The sequence below is a fragment of the Delphinus delphis genome, chromosome 6, assembly GCF_949987515.2.
Source record: "Delphinus delphis chromosome 6, mDelDel1.2, whole genome shotgun sequence".
In the NCBI taxonomy this organism is placed as follows: Eukaryota; Metazoa; Chordata; class Mammalia; order Artiodactyla; family Delphinidae; genus Delphinus; species Delphinus delphis.
Window position 1 is genome coordinate 86,739,610 of NC_082688.1, and position 18,024 is coordinate 86,757,633.

An 18,024-nucleotide genomic window follows, 5' to 3' on the forward strand; every position below is an offset into this window, starting at 1 on the left:
GTCCATGACCAGAAAGGCATCAGCTATGCACACACCTGGGAATAGCCCATGCAAAGGCCCTGAGAAGGACAGGCCCAGGCTTGTGCAGGGAAGCCAGCAGGCTGGGAGTGAGGGAGCGAGGAGATGAACGAGAGGGAGGAGGGTAGAACAGGTAGGGAGTTGCAGCTGAAGTAAGGGGCCTGGAATTTATGCTAAGCACAACCAGAAGCCACTGGAAGGCCCCAAATTGTGAGATTATATGAGCCTTTTTAATCTTCTTTTTGCTTATCTGTATTTTATGACTCTTATGGGCTGAAAATGCCCCCCCGAAAACTCATATGTTGACATCCAAACCCCAGGACCACAGAACATGACTATATTTGGAGATGGGGCCTTTAGAGAGGTGATTAAGTTAAAATGAGGTCATAGGATGGGCCCCAATCCAGTCGGACTGCTGTCCTTATAAGAAGAAGAGAGTAGGACACAGACATTTGCATGGAGGGAAGACCATGTGAAGACACAGGAGGAGACAGTCATCTCCAAGCCAAGGAACGAGGCCTCAGAAGAAACCAATCCTGCTGACACTTGGATCTCGGACTTCTAGCCTCCAGAACTGTAAGAAATGAATTTCTGTTGTTTAAGCCACCCAGTCTGTGGTACTTTGTTATGGCAGTCCTGGTAAACGAACACAATGACTATGTTCCAGTGAGAGAAAAATGTGTACACAAACACATAATTAAAGAAAAAGCAACAGTACAATTTCTTTAAATAGAATAGCTAAAGGAGACATTATCAACATGTTTGAGACTCCAAGTAGAAATGAAAGCTTTCTTCAAAAACTAGCTGTAAGGATAAGAGGAGAAATAAATTTAAAGAAACATGGGTACCTTAAGAATAGAAGTAGGAGGTGTCAGTGGCATCCTCCCCTAAAATGTCAGATGCCTTAATCTTGTGGTGGAGGCCACGCAATCTCAGGACGTCCTGCCTTCAAGGGATTCAATTTGGTGAGGAGCACACAGGGCTGTGGGGAATACATCGTAGCCACCACCTGCCTCCCTCTGATAAGTTTTGTAAAACTGCTTTGGAAAAGTCAGTTGAGTTTACCAAGAGCATTCAAGGTTGTGAGAGGGATGGCATCACAGCAAAACGGAAGGAAGGAAGGAAGGGAGGGAGGGAGGGAGGGAGGCAAGAGAGACAAAAGACGTAAGTGATTAGCAGACAGTGTTTAGGTGTCTGTGTTTAGCAGACAGAGTTTCAAAATGGCCACTATGGTTGGATGCCAAAATAGAAAAGGGAGGTTTTAAAGAAAACATATAATAAAATATGCAAAATGCACTAAAGAGGAGGGGCCAGGAGGTGTATGTCAGCACATCTTACTTTTCATTTGGATGCTTTCAGAATAGTGTTAGTTTGTAGACCACAGACATAACACCATTCAGTGTATCTGTATGTCCCATGGTGAATGGAACGTGACACAGACCACAGCCATCCCCCAATTCCATGCCCTATCCATTGTGGAATTGCCTTATTTAGATCTCAGAAGGAAAGCTCAATTGTATCTTATTCTTTGCAATGCAATTTGACTTGCATAGACCGGGCTGGAACAGGGCTGTTAGAATACTCTTTATTGAGAATCATCCATTATCACCATTTATCTGAGAGCTTGTGAGAAACCGTCCTCTCAGCAAATGCCCCATAGCAGTGAACACTGGCCAAGCATTTCCACTGATCTTCCCTGTTCGGGTCTCACTTCTCAGTGTCACAAATGCTTCCTGTTCCAGATTCCCTGGAGCGAGAACTTCCCCTCCCCAAGTCTCAGTGGGTTTGGTAGGTGCTGGGTCTGGCTGGGGCTAGGAGATTTGAAATGGAGTTGTAAACAGTAGGGTAAGTGAGAGCTGTGTGATCATGCGGACCCTACTGTGGACCCGTTGCAGACCCTCCAAGGGAGGATGAGTGATGGGGATGTCCTTGGTGAACTTCACTAAGAGAAGAGAAACCTAGAGGAGCGGAGGAGGGAGAGAATGAAAGAGCACCTTAGTGTTCACAACTAAGGGACTTACAGGGTGGAAATGGGCTGTATTGTCACTTAGTAGAAAACAGTGCCAGGAACCAAGGCAGCAAGACTCAGAGAAATCCTGAACGCAGAGTCCAGGGTCCTCGGGGTAGGCTGACTTTGAGGACAGCTCACAACGATTCTCGCCTCCTGGTAGACACGCCCTGATGCCATCCTTGCCCTGGGCACAGGCTGGGTCTGCTGACTTGCTCTATGTTTGGGTTACAAAATTGCAACCTCCATCCTCCTGGCACACACTCTCTCTCACCAGCTTTGATGAAGAAGTCGCCACGTTGGAGAGGCCCACGTAGCAAGGGTCTGCGGGCGGCCTCTGGGCAACAGCCGGTAAGGAGCTGAGGCTCTCACTCTATCAGCCCTGAAGGAACTGAGCCCTGCGGACAAGCACCCGTGAACTTGGAAGTGGATCCTGCCTCAGTTGAACCTCTGTTACAGGTTTGCAGGTGAGTGGAGCCAATACCTCCATCACAGCCTGTACATGACCCTGAAGGAGAGGACCCCTCTAACCCATGCCCGTGCCTGACCCACAGGAACTGCGAGATTGGAAAAGTCGTTGTTTTAAGCTACTAAATGTTGGGATAGATTATCATGCAGTCAGAGGTAACCAATACAGCCCCCCGCTGAGACTTGTGTGCCCTCACACGAGACCCCCAGTCAGAGGCGAGCCTGGTGCTACCCTCACCCACTGCACAAGCTGGAGGAGGGGGACTCTAACCTTGAATGTCCCTTCCAGGTCTGAAGTGTGAGAGAACAGGTTGGCATTTCCACATTGGTATTTGACATTAGCTGTGCTTCTGTGCAAGAGCCTTGGCCTTCCTTGCCATTGCAGACCCAGGCTCGGAGCGTCCAGGTATGCTCTGATGCCCAGAGCTGGACACTGAAACACTTCGTAAATGCGGTGAACCATTCTCAAGTCTCCTGACGTTTGTAGACTCAAACTACTGGAGGCAGAGGCATTTCATGAATCCTTCTTGAAATAACCTTTTTCCCTTGCTCTACTTTTTCTGTCTTTCTCTAACACGTACCACCTTCTAGTACATTTTGTAATTTACTGATTTATGATGTTTATTGCTTATTGTCTGTCTCTACTGACCTACAGGTATTTGAAAGAAACACAGCCAGACGGGGGTCTTTGTTTTATTCACGGATGTATTCCAAGGGCCTAAAACAGCACTTGACACACAGCATGTGTTCAGTTAATAATTGCTCAATGAACGATTGCCTTTTTGGAGGTGAGGTGGGGTGTGTGAGGAGGGGAAGGTATTAGGATACAGGTCACAATAAACTTTGAACTATGCTGTCTATATTTTTTAAATTACTAAATGGCCACTTTGGGCCTTAAGTACCAATATGATGCCCTAAACATAGAGATTCCCGAGACCTGACCCCAACACAAGTTATTGCTTCTCACAGAACTTGGGACGTTTGGAGTCCCTGACCAATCAATCCTACAGCAGCCTCTGCCGGGATCCCAAGTTTCTCCCCCACCCTTCCCCTTACCCCAGGCTGCCTACGCACATTATAATTCTTATATGTGAATTAAGATACACAAGAGTTGCAAAGCACTGGTCCAGTTAATCAACCTGAATTATGAAGTTCAAAATAGACCAGTTGTGAATATTAGTCTGTTGATAATTATATGCTGAATTGGACACAATCGTTTTCCTGCCTAGGGTTTATTCTCCCTTCTTTTAATCATATAGTCCATATTTTTCTAGAAAAGCTCTTACTTCTCTGCTCTTAAATCTCTGACTACCTTCATGTCTGGATCCAGCACTGGGCACCTGTCCCAGGCCTGGAGGAATGAACCAACACCCCCCATGTCCCAGTGACTGGCCCAGATTCCTGTATGTCATCCAAGTCCAGCTCATAAGACTCAAATAGGGGATGCTTGTTTAAACTGTTATGACAGAGACTTCTTTTTCTGGGGTTTCAGGGAGAATGAAGAATAAACCTGAACCTCCTAGCATCTGCCCCCAGTCGTGAGCCTGCCTGAGAAAAGAGCCAACATGGAGGAGAGCTGAACTGAGAGGGAAAGAACGAGGCTAAGTTCTGATAGCATCAGTGGAGTGCCTGGATCCAGCTATGCCTGAAGATAGATAAACTTTTCAGTTACATAATTCAATAAATTCCCATTTTCTTATTCATACTGGTTTGAATTGAAAGTGTCCTGACTGATCAAATAATACATAGAGGAGATAGCACACAAGCCAGCCCATCTCATTTTCCTTCTCCTTGAAGCAAGACAACAAAAAGATGTTAATGTGCATATTATAGATGATTCAGTTAATAGTCCTGTATCTACAGCAGCATTTTGAATGATACAAGTTCTCTGTGATTCCATAGAAGTGGAACATTTGGGGCAGTGATGCTTCTGACTGTTATCCCACCGACAGGACTCACCAAGATGCCAATTCATCTAGTATTTTTAATTGTGCCACTTTGTAAACCTCTAAAACCTAAAGTCTGAGGGTCCTATTTGGTTACCTGCCTCAGCTTGCCCAACGTCTTCAAGACAGCGACAAGGTCATCACCAATTCTCGGTTTCTCAATCAGATATATAAAAGTGAGCTGCGGGGTGGCTTCTTGAGCGCAAACGCAAAGTATGAGCAGTGAGTGGCTCCACTCCCAATAAGCATATAAAACTTGAGTTTTACTAGTTGCGAGCATACAGTACAGTGTGTTCGTACTCTGCCACTGCAGGCCATGGCGGACACAGCCACACGCAAGCCTAGATCTGAATGACAGTAAAGTGCAAAGTCTGCTCAGGCGGCTGCAGTGGTGGTTCTCTGCCCTGGGGAACCGCGCGGTGTGTGGTCCAGGAGCTCTCCAATTACACAGCCCCACCCCCATTCCGACAAGTCCCCAGGGGGCAAATGCTCTGTAAAGCTTCCCGGGGAATCCCCTGTGACTCCCCCCCTACCCTTCGCCGGGCTGAGAATCAAAGCTCTGAACTGCTTTCCAGTTTGTTGAGAAGTCCCATCTCCCAGGATCTGGTCAGTTGAAGCACTGGACTTAATCTATAAATACCTTATCTTCAAAAAGAAAATATTTTCATGATTATCTAAGTAAGCAATATGTTTATTATAGAAGATTAAAAAATACCAGAGGGTATAAAGAAAAAAAAAATCCACGAATACCCTTGCTAGAACCGCTGTATCATAACCTGGGCGCTTGTCAGCAATGCCCTACTCCAGAACTCCTGAGTCAGAATCTGCATTTTCACCAGACCCCCAGTGGGTTCTTTGCTTATTCAAATTTGAGAAACCTTGAGCTAGCTAATCCCAGAACAACTTTTGAGTGTATTTCCTTGTAGTCTCCTATACGTTTACTAAAGCTGGGATAAATATTAAATGATCAATATTGCAGTCGCCAACTTTTATTTTTATTTATTTTATTTTTTATTTTTTTGCGGTACGCAGGCCTCTCACTGTTGTGGCCTCTCCCGTTGCGGAGCACAGGCTCCGGACGCGCAGGCTCAGCGGCCATGGCTCACGGACCTAGCCGCTCCGCAGCATGTGGGATCTTCCCGGACCGGGGCACGAACCCGTGTCCCCTGCATCGGCAGGCGGACTCTCAACCACTGCGCCACCAGGGAAGCCCAGTCGCCAACTTTTAAAAGGTTATTTTAATTTTATTTTAATATTATTCGGAGGTTCAGTTTGTGTCCTGATTTTCTCTTTTAATTGCGTACTCTATCCACCATCACTTCTAGTTGTTTTGGAGGCTTTCTTAAAACCTCGTTTCTTCATTCTTGGGTGAAGAATAAAATGGGAGGCAGCACACGAAGGGTTAATGTCTACTCATTGCTGTCATACCCACCCAAAGACCCCACAGCCACCGCCTGCCAAGCCCAGATTTTGCAATATTTGCCATGCGCTTGAATCGTGTTGAAAGATGGACTGAACGGGGATTTCTTTTTGTTTGCACGTACTTGTGTGTGTGTGTGCGTGTTTCTCTGTGCACAGTCTCCATGTGTGGCCTCCTCCGGGTGAAAGCGCAGTGTTCCCACTGTTGCTTATCCTGAAGGCTTTCCAAACCTCCCTCCCGCCGACAGCCGGTGTGGGGTGGGGAACACCTCCAAGGAGAGAAAGGACAGTGAGCTGCACAGATTTCTCAGTCCGTTCCCGCTCAAGGCAGGCAGCCGAGGGAGCCTCCCTTCTTCAAGTCCTCTTTAAACCCATTTCTTTTTAGCTACATAGTTTTGGAAGGTGCCCAAAGGACTGGCGACCATGTCCCACCCTTCTCCAACAGCACTGGGAATACAGAAGAGGTGGCTGCTGCCGCTTGCCCAGAGGAAGGAAGGGCTGAGCAATCCTGGGGCCTTCGGGGCCTGGAAGTCAGTGGCAGGGGGATCAGGGTGGGTGGTGCTTTGCACTGGCCGAAGGGCCGAGACAGACCCCTCAGCCACAAGGAGGGCGAGGGGAGTATGGAAGTCCACCACTTCCCAGGGACCGTCACCTCACTCAATTATTCCCCCAGCAAGAATCGTTTGATATCTCGGTCGTCTCTCTCTCTTTTGCACACACGTTCTGGGAGCTGTTTCTTCCCCAGCTCTGTCCCCGCTCACATCTTCACCCCATGTCCCGCCCTGGTCTGCTGTTCTGGGCCTCGCCCCTTTCCTTTCTCTGTAACAGGAGTCTGATTTTACGAGGGCTCTTTGGCGGGCTAGGCCCGTCATGTTTCCACGTTTCCCGGTGGGGCCAGAAAGCGGGCCAGCCACGCTGAGCAGCTGCTCTGAAAACAGCACACCACCTCTCACCACCACTGTCTCCCACGGAGCTGAGCCCTCCTCCCACTTCCATCCGCGGGTTCCCTGGGGGCCTCTGGGCACACTCTTCCCGGCAGACGTGGTTGTCGCCACAAGCATGTCAGTCATCCTGAGCATCGGGCCCTGCTTGAATTCTCCAGCAAGCCCAGACCACAAAGCCTTTTGTTTGCAGCCTTGTCATCCTTCCCCCATTCCCACAAACCCGTGGTCCAGGGAAAACACCCAGTACAAAAACTTCCTGTTTGCATCTGGTAAATTTTCCACTAAAACTTTCAGCACCCAGGTGAATGGGTTCTGGATCCGAACTCTCTGAATACTGAGAAGTAAAAGAGGGCGTTTCGTGTGCGTTTGGCGCCCGCGGAAGCCAGCAGCCTCCGGGGGTCCAGCGCAAGTCCCCGCTGGTGTCACCACGTGCGCAGCCCGCCTGCTCTGCTGGTTTTCCTTACCTTGAGCTCAGCCACCTATCCTGTCTGAAGAGAAGGGCGAGCTGTAGATTTCTCAGCGCTCAGGATGGTTTTTCAGATGACTTGTGCCAACTCCCGAAGGTACTAGAAAAATGTAGACAGGTTGGCCACCGAAGGAAAAGCCATCGGTGGCATTTTTCCCAGCCTCAGCTGAATTCAAACCACAAAACACTTGTGTTTTCTACAACTTTCCTAGCTAACAAGACTGGATGGATGCCTCCGAAAAAAATAACGTTTCAAAATAATATTTTAAAACCTGGCATTATTTGTTTTTCCCTCTGTAAGGGCCAGTCTGTCATCATTTCTCTGTAGCAAGCTTCGGGGAAAGGGGTGGCTGATGGGCAGAAGGGACGTGACGTGGTAACTAGGAAGAGCATGAGACATGAAGGAAACAAAAATCCTTTGTTCAGAATCTATTCAGCCGCCTACCAGCACAGTCACAATCTTTCTGGGTCTCAGTTTCCTCCTTTGGAGAATGGGAAGAATAATAGTATAGGCTCAGTTACCTTACAAAATGATTTTATGAATCATACGAGCTAGTGTTTGTAAAAGCATTTATTCACCCTAAAGTGCTACACAAATGTGAGTTATCGTGCTTTAAAAAACACCTTGAAAGAAGTATTGAGTTTCTGGAAGCCTACATACCCAGAACCCTGGGTCGTGTGTTCTCAGATGGCAAATGGTGGTCCCTGCATGATCGGCCCCATGTACCCCAGTTGCTTTCTCGAGGGCTCAGGTTTTGGGGGGACTTTCCCATGCAGTAAATATGAACAGCAAGAGCTCCAGAAACTCATTCTTCGCTTACCTGTTTCTTTGTCTTAAACCATCACTGTTAGCACAATGGTTAAGGGTACACGTGGCACTGGAGCAGGACCGACATAGCTTTGAGTCTGGCTCTGCCACTTACCTTGTCTAACAAGTTACTTAGCTTCCCTGAGCCCAGTTTCCTCACCTGTAAAATGGGAATAACAATAATACTATTATTATTATCAATGCAATACATAGCTTACAGAGTTCTTGTGAGATTAAAAGGCGGTGCATCAAATTGCTAACTTGTACGGTATCTAGCACATTGATTAAATGAATGTATAATGATGATGATAATTATTTTAAAGAATTTGAAGGAGAAAGTTTCCATTAACTGGTTCTTTTGCACTGAGTCGTAGAACTTCCTATTGGCCATGCATTCATTAGACAAGCGTTTGTTTAATACCTTCTAGGAGCCCAAGCATACCTTTTGGTTCAGTTTAATGAAGGGCTACCACCCTGACCAAATACCTCCGGTACTCTAGCACTGAGAACTCCAACTGCAGTGTACCAAAGGAAGATGAACATAGGGAAAGTTAGTACTTGGCGGATACTGGAGGAGGGCCTCTGCGGGAGCAGAGCTTTGGCGTTTGGGGTAGGTTGCAAACACGGTAAAAATGATCTGGAGCAGTGATGCATTCAGATACAGGATAGATGGTAATAGCAAAGAGACTCAAATATAGTGGCCAAAATAAGATAGAAGCTTAGTCCTGTCTTACTCAAGGACTGGGTAGGCAGTCCAGGGCTGCAGGAGTGGCCTGCTGGCATCAGGGAGCCAGGCTTCATCCCCCTTGTTACTCTGCCTTCTCCCAGGGTGTTTGTCAGGTCTATTTGGCTCCCTGACATGTATGATGGATTGGCATTCCAGCAAGCAGGAAGGAGAAAAGGGAAGGCACAGCCACTGCCTTGAAGGACATAACCTGGAAATTACACACATCCCTACTGTAACTTAGTCACATGATCACAGATAGCAAGGGACAATGGGAGATGTAGTCTTCATGCTAGCTTGCCATGTAACCAGCTAAAATGTGGGGATTCTAGTACTACAAGAAGAAGGAAAGGATAGCAATACAGTAGACCACACAGCAGATGAACAGTTTTGCCAAATAAGGGAGAGTGAGTCATGAGAAGCCAGGAGAAATGGCTGATGGACAGGGGGAACTGAGCCACAGACTGCTGAGGACTCTGTGGGCTGTGTGGTTATAAGAGAGCAGTGTGGTAGGAGGTGGCGTGTTTGTGCAGGTGGCTGCAGTATGGTGGGCACACTGACTATGTGGGATTGTAGAAGAAAGTATGATTTGAGGACTGGCCCATCATCACTTAAATGTCATTTCTGGGACAGCCTGATTCAGTCTGGGATTTTTCTCTGCTACTTGAATTATTTGCCCATTCATTATGGGGTCACTTCACTGACTTTTCACTCAAGTTTCTACTTTCTTATATGAGCTCTATCCACTAATCACTACTGTCTACAGTAAAGGTTGGATATAACAGCATCAACAAGGAAAGAGATAGGATTACACTAAAGACTTTCTGAAGTGGTTCAGATGCTATCTCACCTGGGATGAGAAGGAAGGATGTGATCCCCTTTCATGATCTTCTCCAAATTTGCAATCCTTAGACCACTAATTGAGCTGGTGAAAACTCAGTCTAAGAAGTCAGATAGATTTGAACTTGTATTGAACAATGTAGGGAAGGTATATCAGTGTATATTATTTTAATTTTAAAGTTCTCATCTCCAGCCTCATTTTCAACAACATGATAGCACCAAGCTAAAAGTGATCCTTATAAAGATGTACTTCTTGTGTTTATTATGGTTTGGATTTTTGTGCCAAGAATACATATGACAGGGCTGCCATTCTTCCCAGCTAAATGCACGTGAACATGTGTTCTTGCATTTTCATCTGTTTCTCTGTGGAGAAATCATGCACTGAACCAACAACTCCTTTGGAGCAGTATCTTATGATTTCAAAAGCTTCTGTCTGGGCTTCCCTGGTGGCCCAGTGGTTGAGAGTCCGCCTGCCGATGCAGGGGACACAGGTTCGTGCCCCGGTCCGGGAAGATCCCACATGCCGCGTAGCGGCTGGGCCCGTGAGCCATGGCCGCTGAGCCTTGCTGTCCGGAGCCTGTGCTCCGCAACGGGAGAGGCCACAACAGTGAGAGGCCCGCGTACCGCGAAAAACAACAAAAAAAGCTTCTGTCTGTGAGCCACCAAATAGGCATTCATGGTGGGCATTCTTTTCTCTCAGCTTGAACCTCACTTTACAGAGATGTGGTTCCTCGGCTTAGACACGGATGGTGCGTCCAGGGTGCCCAGAGGGTTGCTAGAGCCTCTGAGACTTGGAGAAAGAGAAACATGCTAAATGTGTCTGTGCAAACTTCACTTGTGTCTGCCAAGAAGCAATATAGCTTAGTGAATTACAGGAGAATGGGGGCCTGCCATATTGATCCTCGAGCCCTGACTTTGCAAGAAATCTCCAGGAGTAATGGATATGAATGAAGTTACCTGGCTTCTGGTTTAACCTTGTCACTCAAAAAAACTTTGGTAGTTCATTATATCTCCAAGTACCGGATACTTATATGTTGCTAAGGATAAAGGGTTGGATGTGATAGGCCTGTAAACACATAATTACTGTATACTGTGTGAGTTGTAGATTGAAAGCTGTAGGGCTACGTCTACAATCCCAAAGGTGGGATTTGGTGCCCAAGATCAAAGCCCTCTACACTCTGGCATTTCAGGATTCAAAAGAACAAAGGCAGGCTCCCCTCACTCAATAGTGAAACTGTCAGTCAAAGCATGTAAATGGTGCTTTACAATGACATTGACAATGGAAACATAAAAACAATAGAGAGGGAGATGACAGCGAGACAGGGGAGAAGTGGAAAGACTTGGAGGTAGGTGGGCAGACGACCTCATCTTACAAAGCAGGGAGACAAGAGATTTCATCTTTAGTTGATGGAAAAAAGAAATAATTGCCTTTACAAGCACAAATAATAAAGAAACCAAAATAGTGATGCACCTTTATTGACAGGAAGAAGCAAGAAGTGGAGCTCAAGGGAGCTGAAGTCAACAGATGGGGTCTAAAATGGATAAACAGAGAAAGAAAATACAAACGTTATTTAGAGATGTGGAAGTAACCAATTAAAAGTGTACCTCTGGGGAGATCAGCTGGGGCTAAAGCAGCCTTAGGGTATGTCTCTTGCTTTTCATTATAAGCCCTTCTGTACAGTTTGATTTTTAAGTCTTGCTGCATTTGTTAGAATTAGCTTTAGTTTCATGACAGGCTACTCACAGTAACCGTAGTGTAAACAAAAACGTGGTTTATGTCCCTTACATAAATTTAGTCCAGGGATGAGCAGTCTTCTATGGTGGCTCTGCTCCCAGGAGTCTTCGGGACCACAGACTTCATCCAACTCATGGCTCCATAGTGCCATCCCTAGGCTGTGGTCCTTAGCCTCCTGGCCCCGGATGGCAACATCTGTGTCCCAGGCAGCGAAATGGAGGCAGGGATGAAAGAGAGGGCATAGGGACTGCCTCTTAGGGAAGGGTCCTGGCAACTGTCACATGACACGTCCTGTTATATTTTATTGATCAGAACTTAGCCACATGGCTACACCTAGCTGCAAAGGAGGTTGGGAAACATAATCTCTGTGTTAAATTTTCATATACATATTTTAAATTTCTACTACAAAGAGAGAAGACAGTATATATTGTGGGACATTTAGCTGACCCAGCTACGCTTACCTTGATATAAATATCAACAAAAATCATGAGCATTTAACAAAAAAGCTGTTTTCCTAAGAAAATGCTGGGAATAAAAATATAAAGAAAAATAGAATGGATTGATGAAATGAGAGAGGGATGGGTAGATAAACTGATGTGTGATAGAGCAAATATAGCGATCATTGTAAAATCTAGGTTGTGGGTGTGTTCGCTGTACAATTTTCAACTTCTCTATATATTTGAAATTTTTCTAACAAAATGTTGGGAGAAAATAGGGTTAGGGAATACAAAAAAATCAATTATTTTTTTAAACTATTTTTAAAGGTCACAGCATGTCTGACCTGAGAACTTTGGTTTCTCCCATCCCTTTACTCAATTCCACAAGTTTTATACAGAACTCCTCTAATTCTTCATATTGTAACTTACTGTCCCTTACCCCCAACTCCTTTTCCTCCCCCATCTGTCATTTCCTAGTCTCTTTACTTTCTGTTTTTGTCTAGGTCTGTGCCTGGGTCTTAATATATGGCTTTTGGTGTCTCAGGCTTGAATTGCCTGCTTGGGCTTCTCTCCATAGGCTCTGTCCTAATCTGATTATAAGTAAGAGAGAGTCCTGGCCCCTCATGGACCAGCTTACTGGATTGACTGCCAGGGTAGGCTCCCCTCCCCCTTCCCTAGGCTGGGGAAATTGAACCCAATATTTTGTTCAACAACTTGGAGGAATATTTTTTCCTCCCTCCCTGCCTCCCACCCTTCCTTCCTTCTTTTTAAATTTTGTGCCCCTTAGCATATAGCAGGTAGGTCACAGTTGAGGTTGTGGTGACTCACTCATTCATTCATTCAATAAATATTAAATGCCAACTATGAACCAGACACCATATGGCTCTCTGGTCATTGCTTCGTCCTAAACACCAGTCATTCGGGAAACAACTTAGCTTCCAAACGAAAGCAGTAATAGGGTCTTGCTGTTACACCATCCTTGGGGTTGCACCACAGCTGACCTTTTAGAAGAGGCTGCCTGATCAGGAGTCCTTCTGGTAATTCAGTAACTAGGCACCTTGGACGGGGGCCAGACGGGCCTGTGCTGGAAGCAGTCTCCCCCGTGTGATTTAGGCTGAGAGCGGCTTGCCATTACCACCTGCCCCGACCCAACACACAAGCCCCTCATGATTTGACCTCGCAGGTGTGTTTCATGCTTGGCAAAATCTGAAGCAAGTAAACTACACAGACTTACTCTCTGCACGTCTTTCTCCTCAGCTGGATGCATAAATAGTTCATTTATTTATTCCATGTCAACAATCGTAGTTTGCTTCTTCCTACTCCCTGTTATACGATGCGGATAACGTGTCACTGCCCAGATGGGTCTTTCATTCTGTGGAGACTTAGTTGTCCTGCTAACGCTTATTTTATATTTGGCCTTTGAAGGCAGCAGTTATGAATATATTTAGTGCGTGCCCTTCGTGCGATGTTCTCTGCCTACTTCTTCATTTCTGTAGAATTTGGCACTGAGTGAAGAGGAGAGATAATAAGAATGAAAGGGCAAAATAAAGCCAATTGTTCAGCTGAAAACAAAACTTTCTGCAATCTCCTTAGCTAATTCGACCCCTTGGGAACAAAACATCTTAACCTGTTCACATTGTTTTGACTTTCCAGGTTATAGTGGGTAAATGTGGTGAGTAACGGCTGGGAAGGTCACTTCACATCTCTGCCCTTTCAGTCTAGCCTACGTGGCACTGGTTTCTTTCTGCTTAAAAATATTGATAGGTTATAATCAGATACATTTAATGTGCATCAGGATAGGTCCATTGCCCTGCTGTCTCTTTGTAGTAAAAAAAAAAGGGTGGAATCAATAACCACAATAATAAGAATAATTCCAGTGCATTTTCCCCTGACTTCCTGAGAACTCATCAGTTTGGGAGCGCCGAGAGGATAACCCCTCCCTCATCCACCCGGAGTAAGAGAGCTGGGTGGTGGCCCTTCTGTTAATGCCTTTGGTACAAACCTCCCAAGATATATGAGAAGGAGCCTCTCTAAATGTGTGCAGGTGGCTTCTTGCCTCCGGTAACGAGTCTCATTGTCCCTTTGTGTCCTCACATGCAGTAAGTCTCTCACAAAGCAATAAGTGAAGTGACACTGTAGAAAAGGCAGGAGGACAAATAGGGATCCCTAAACAAAGAAGGTAGTTTGGGAGGCAGAAAAAAAAAAGAAAGAAAATCCCTTGAAACATCTTAAAAGCAGCCAAGCCTAAGCATGGTCATATGAAAGAGACCTTCTCTTTTATTTCACCACGTCGAGTTGAATTTACTTTCCGGCTTTTTTTTTTTTTTTTTTAAGAGATTTTGTGGCACAGATGAAACTCCTCCAGAAATCAAGACAATGGTCACTTCCGAAGAGCCACTGAAAGGAATAATCCAATTCAAATGGACATTTCAGATTATATTTTAATAATACAGGCTATAGAATAAAAGCAAGAAGAGTAACAGTCCAACAATGCTTTGGGTGGAACAGAACCTTTCTCCAAGGAGCTCACGGTGATTTATAAGCGTTGTTAATTCACAGGCAAACGCCTCGTCAACTGACTGAACAAGCAGCAATGACTGCCCTTCTGTGCAGATAGGGAACTGAGGACCCAAGTGATGGCCTCAAGCTCCTGGCACTTTGGCCTGAATGTACAGGAATGTTACAGGCCAGGCTGATCCTGCTTAGTCTTCACCCAAGCTGAGGGGCCACAGCGTCACCGTCCAGCTGCTGGCCAGCACCCCATGGAGGCCACCACCCCTGGAAGGAGAAGGTGGTGGCAGCCTTAGCTACTAGGGCCTAGATTCCTCTGCCTGTAATCATCCCCTATTTCTCAACTCCACAGTTGCCACCAAATCTAGCTGTGTGACTTCACTTTGCTAACTAATCTCTTGAAACCCTGGTCTCCTGATTTATTAAACTGGAGCAATAACACACACTTCCCAAGATGACTGTAAGAACTTGAAAAAAAAGTATGTAAAGCACGTAGCACTGTGTCTCCCATATAGGAGATGTATGGAAAAATGTTGATTTTTAAATTTTGTTAATAGGTGGACTTGGTGCTCTGCTGCTTTGTAAATATCAGACCAGCTCCCCTCTTAGAGATTCTTTCTAGTTTGAAGATTACCTTTAATATAAGTTTTAAGCTGGTTTTACCTAATGGGGAAAAATATGATTACACCTCACTCCCCTAACACACGTGCATACACAGACACCAGATCTCCCCAAGGAGAGCTTGGTTATACTTTTTGCAATTTGTACTAAGTCCAGCCATTGAAAAAAAAAAAAAAAAGATGTTCTATAAAGAATGAGCACATTCTACTAGTCAGGTTACAGCTTCATCAAGGAAGCTGGCAAACCCAGGTTCACTTCTGAACCGAAAAGGTTTCAGCCCGAATCTCTCCAAACAACCGGCAGATCCTCCTTCCAGGGAGCCAGTAGGCTTTACGATTAGGGTAGGCTCTGGAGTCAGGCAGACTTGGGTGTGGGCTCCCCCAATTCTGAGTTCTCATCTGTAAAACTGGGGACAGCAGTATTCCCTGACTCACAGCTCAGTGTAAGAATGGAACTAATGCAGGGGAGATGCTTAACACTGTTTCTGGGCACTACTTGGTAAGTGGTAGCTGCAATGGTTCACGACCATTGTACAGAAGGTGAGAAAAATTTGTAAATTCAGTACAAGCCAAAGTTTTCCTTTAAACCTGAGCTATAGAGCTTTTAGCAACTACTTTTGAGTGTACACCATGATCAGGCTCCAGGAGGAAAGGAATCTTAACCAGCTAATTAGTTAGAGAGAAAAGACAGAGATATATGGAACATACACCAGTGTGAACATTGTATTCATGGGTGGATGGAATTGTTAGAACATTTTAGAACAGCTGCTGGAATTTAGGCTTCAGGGCTTCATCTTGCTTTTTTTTCTTTTTTAACTTTGAAGAATTTTGTGGGGACTGAAAACATTTTAGGATAAATGTCTACATACAAGGCTTTTGGCAGAGACAGAAAAATTGTCATTCTGAATCCAGGTTTGACTTGGACAGGGAGTGACTTAAAGAAAACATCAGGAAGACAGAAATCTGAGAAAATTGTATTTACTCAAGGCTCAAGAGAAGGTTTCTGTCTAGTCTAAGTGATGTCATGCAAATTTAAGAAGGGAAATGCTGAGGGGATACATTGGACAGTGTTTCCCAAGGTGTGTTCCATAGGACCCAAGTCTCATGAGATGATTGGTGACAAACGAGATCTGTGACCAGATAAGTTTGGGAAACTGTACAATAACTCTGCCTCTTGAGATAAACGGTGTACGTTCACATGTAAAAGCTTTCAGAAGTCCTGGAGTAAGGAAATCTCTCATGGTAGACGCCGTAAGTAGCTTCCAAATAGCCATTCCTCCTTTATTTGCCATCAGAATCGTGATTTTGTTTGAGAGATAATGGGCGCAGCTCCAGGAAATGAACCACAATATTTCTATGGCGATGACAGAACCTGTGATCTCCTTTGCCAGGGATGAGTATGGGGTGAGCATGTGACTCAGTTCTTCTGGTCAAGGAGACTGACTTTGGGGACTCTGGAAATAAAGAGAGAAATACAGGGAGAAGGTGCTTCTTTTTTGACACCTCCTTGCTTTCTGCTTTTGCATGAGGTTGTATGAGAGAATATGATACCTGGTGCCGCGGCTGCCATCTTGTGACCATGAGGGAGGACCCTGAGAACTGAGACAGGAGATGCCCATCTAGTACCAGATACCGCAGAGCAACTGGGCTTACCCCAGAGCTGCCCACCGCCATAACCTTGCTAATGTCAACAACTGTCCAAATGGTTTGAGCCACTGCTGGTTGGGAATGGAACGCAGCTTATGGTAGCCACCTTTTCCTTTTGTTTACTCCAGCTTTTTTCAGTATATGGCTAGGCCGGATTAGTAGCTTCTGAATACCCGTTCCTCTTTTTATGTGAAGGTGCACCCGTTTATCCCGAGATGCAGCATTAATGTGCAGCCGTTGGACCACAGGTCTGTTTTTTAGGTCTCTCTGCATCCCTCACCAGCAGTGCATACTCCATGGAGCACACTTTGAGAAATGCCTGTGGGAAGGGACCAGGAGAGAGAAGCAGGCAGTGGGTCCCAGGCCCCACTCCCCTACTAATTCAGCCCTTTGTGTCTCAGCTGTACCATCTGGTCTCCATCACCTCTCCCCTCAGTCTCCAGCTCCAGCACTTAGCATCCCTGAGACCAGGCCCCGTGCATCACACCATGCACTGGGGGCCCAGCAGCTGCCACCCACCTATCCTGCCACTCAACTGAGTCTCTACCTTTCCAAGGTTGTAACTGTATGTACTCTTTAAACAAGACGACAGCGGCACTGAAAATCCACTTAGGGATCAACTGATTCTTTTACTTTAGTTTTTCAAGTTTGCCTTCCCTTGTTCTCCCCACTGGCCTTCGGCGGAAGCCAGGGGCCCTCAACCAGGGCCACTGGAACGGTGCTGTGCTTGCCACACTGGGACGGGCGCGGGAGGAAGGTGAAGTGTCGAGCGGAGGTTTGGGGAGGCGTCATGCGATCCGAGCCTTTCGCGCTGCTGGGTCACCGGTTCAACCCGCCCCCAGGTCGGTAGTTACTCGGCCTGTGTGAAAATCCCACAGCAGAACTCGATAGCACACCCGATCTTAGGTTTCCCTGGCTGCCTCGCGGCCCGGCGGTCTCTGCTGCCCAGGCTGCGCTCCCGGGGTGGGTGGGGCTGGAGGTGCCCCTCCTCTAGGGCAGCTCCCGGGAAAGCTCCACTGGCAGAGGCTGCGGGGCTTAGGAAGCCGGCGGTGATTTAACAGCCGTGCCCTGAGCCGGCTCCAGAGGTTGAAGTTCTGCTGCCCGTTTTCCTGCAAACATATCTTCTTCACCCCACAGCAACGCCTGCTTCCGATCCAGAAAGTAGCGACGCGAAATGATCCAGGGTTTTCTGCCCTGTGTTTATGTGCAGAGGGTGGGAGAAGAGGGAAGCAAAGTACTGTAAAAAGAGATTCGTTCCCCTCATTTTTTCTCAGTTATCCTAAAAACCCGAGGAGCACGTTTTACTGCCTTGCTTCTTAGAGATGCTGGAAACTGAGGTTCCAAAAGATTCAGAAACCTGTCCAAGGACACGGGGCGAGAAGTGACAGAGCTGAGATTCTGACTCAGACCTGCCTGATTGCAGCGGCTGCTCT

General features: G+C 46.2%; 1 long non-coding RNA gene across 1 annotated transcript; it reads left to right on the forward strand.

The window, feature by feature from the left end:
* Positions 1 to 536: 536 nt before the first annotated feature.
* Positions 537 to 3,222, forward strand: LOC132426723 (uncharacterized). The gene is made up of 3 exons (XR_009519760.1): positions 537 to 594; positions 2,304 to 2,493; positions 3,150 to 3,222. It is a non-coding gene; the product is annotated as an uncharacterized lncRNA (long non-coding RNA).
* The last annotated feature ends 14,802 nt before the right edge of the window (positions 3,223 to 18,024 follow it).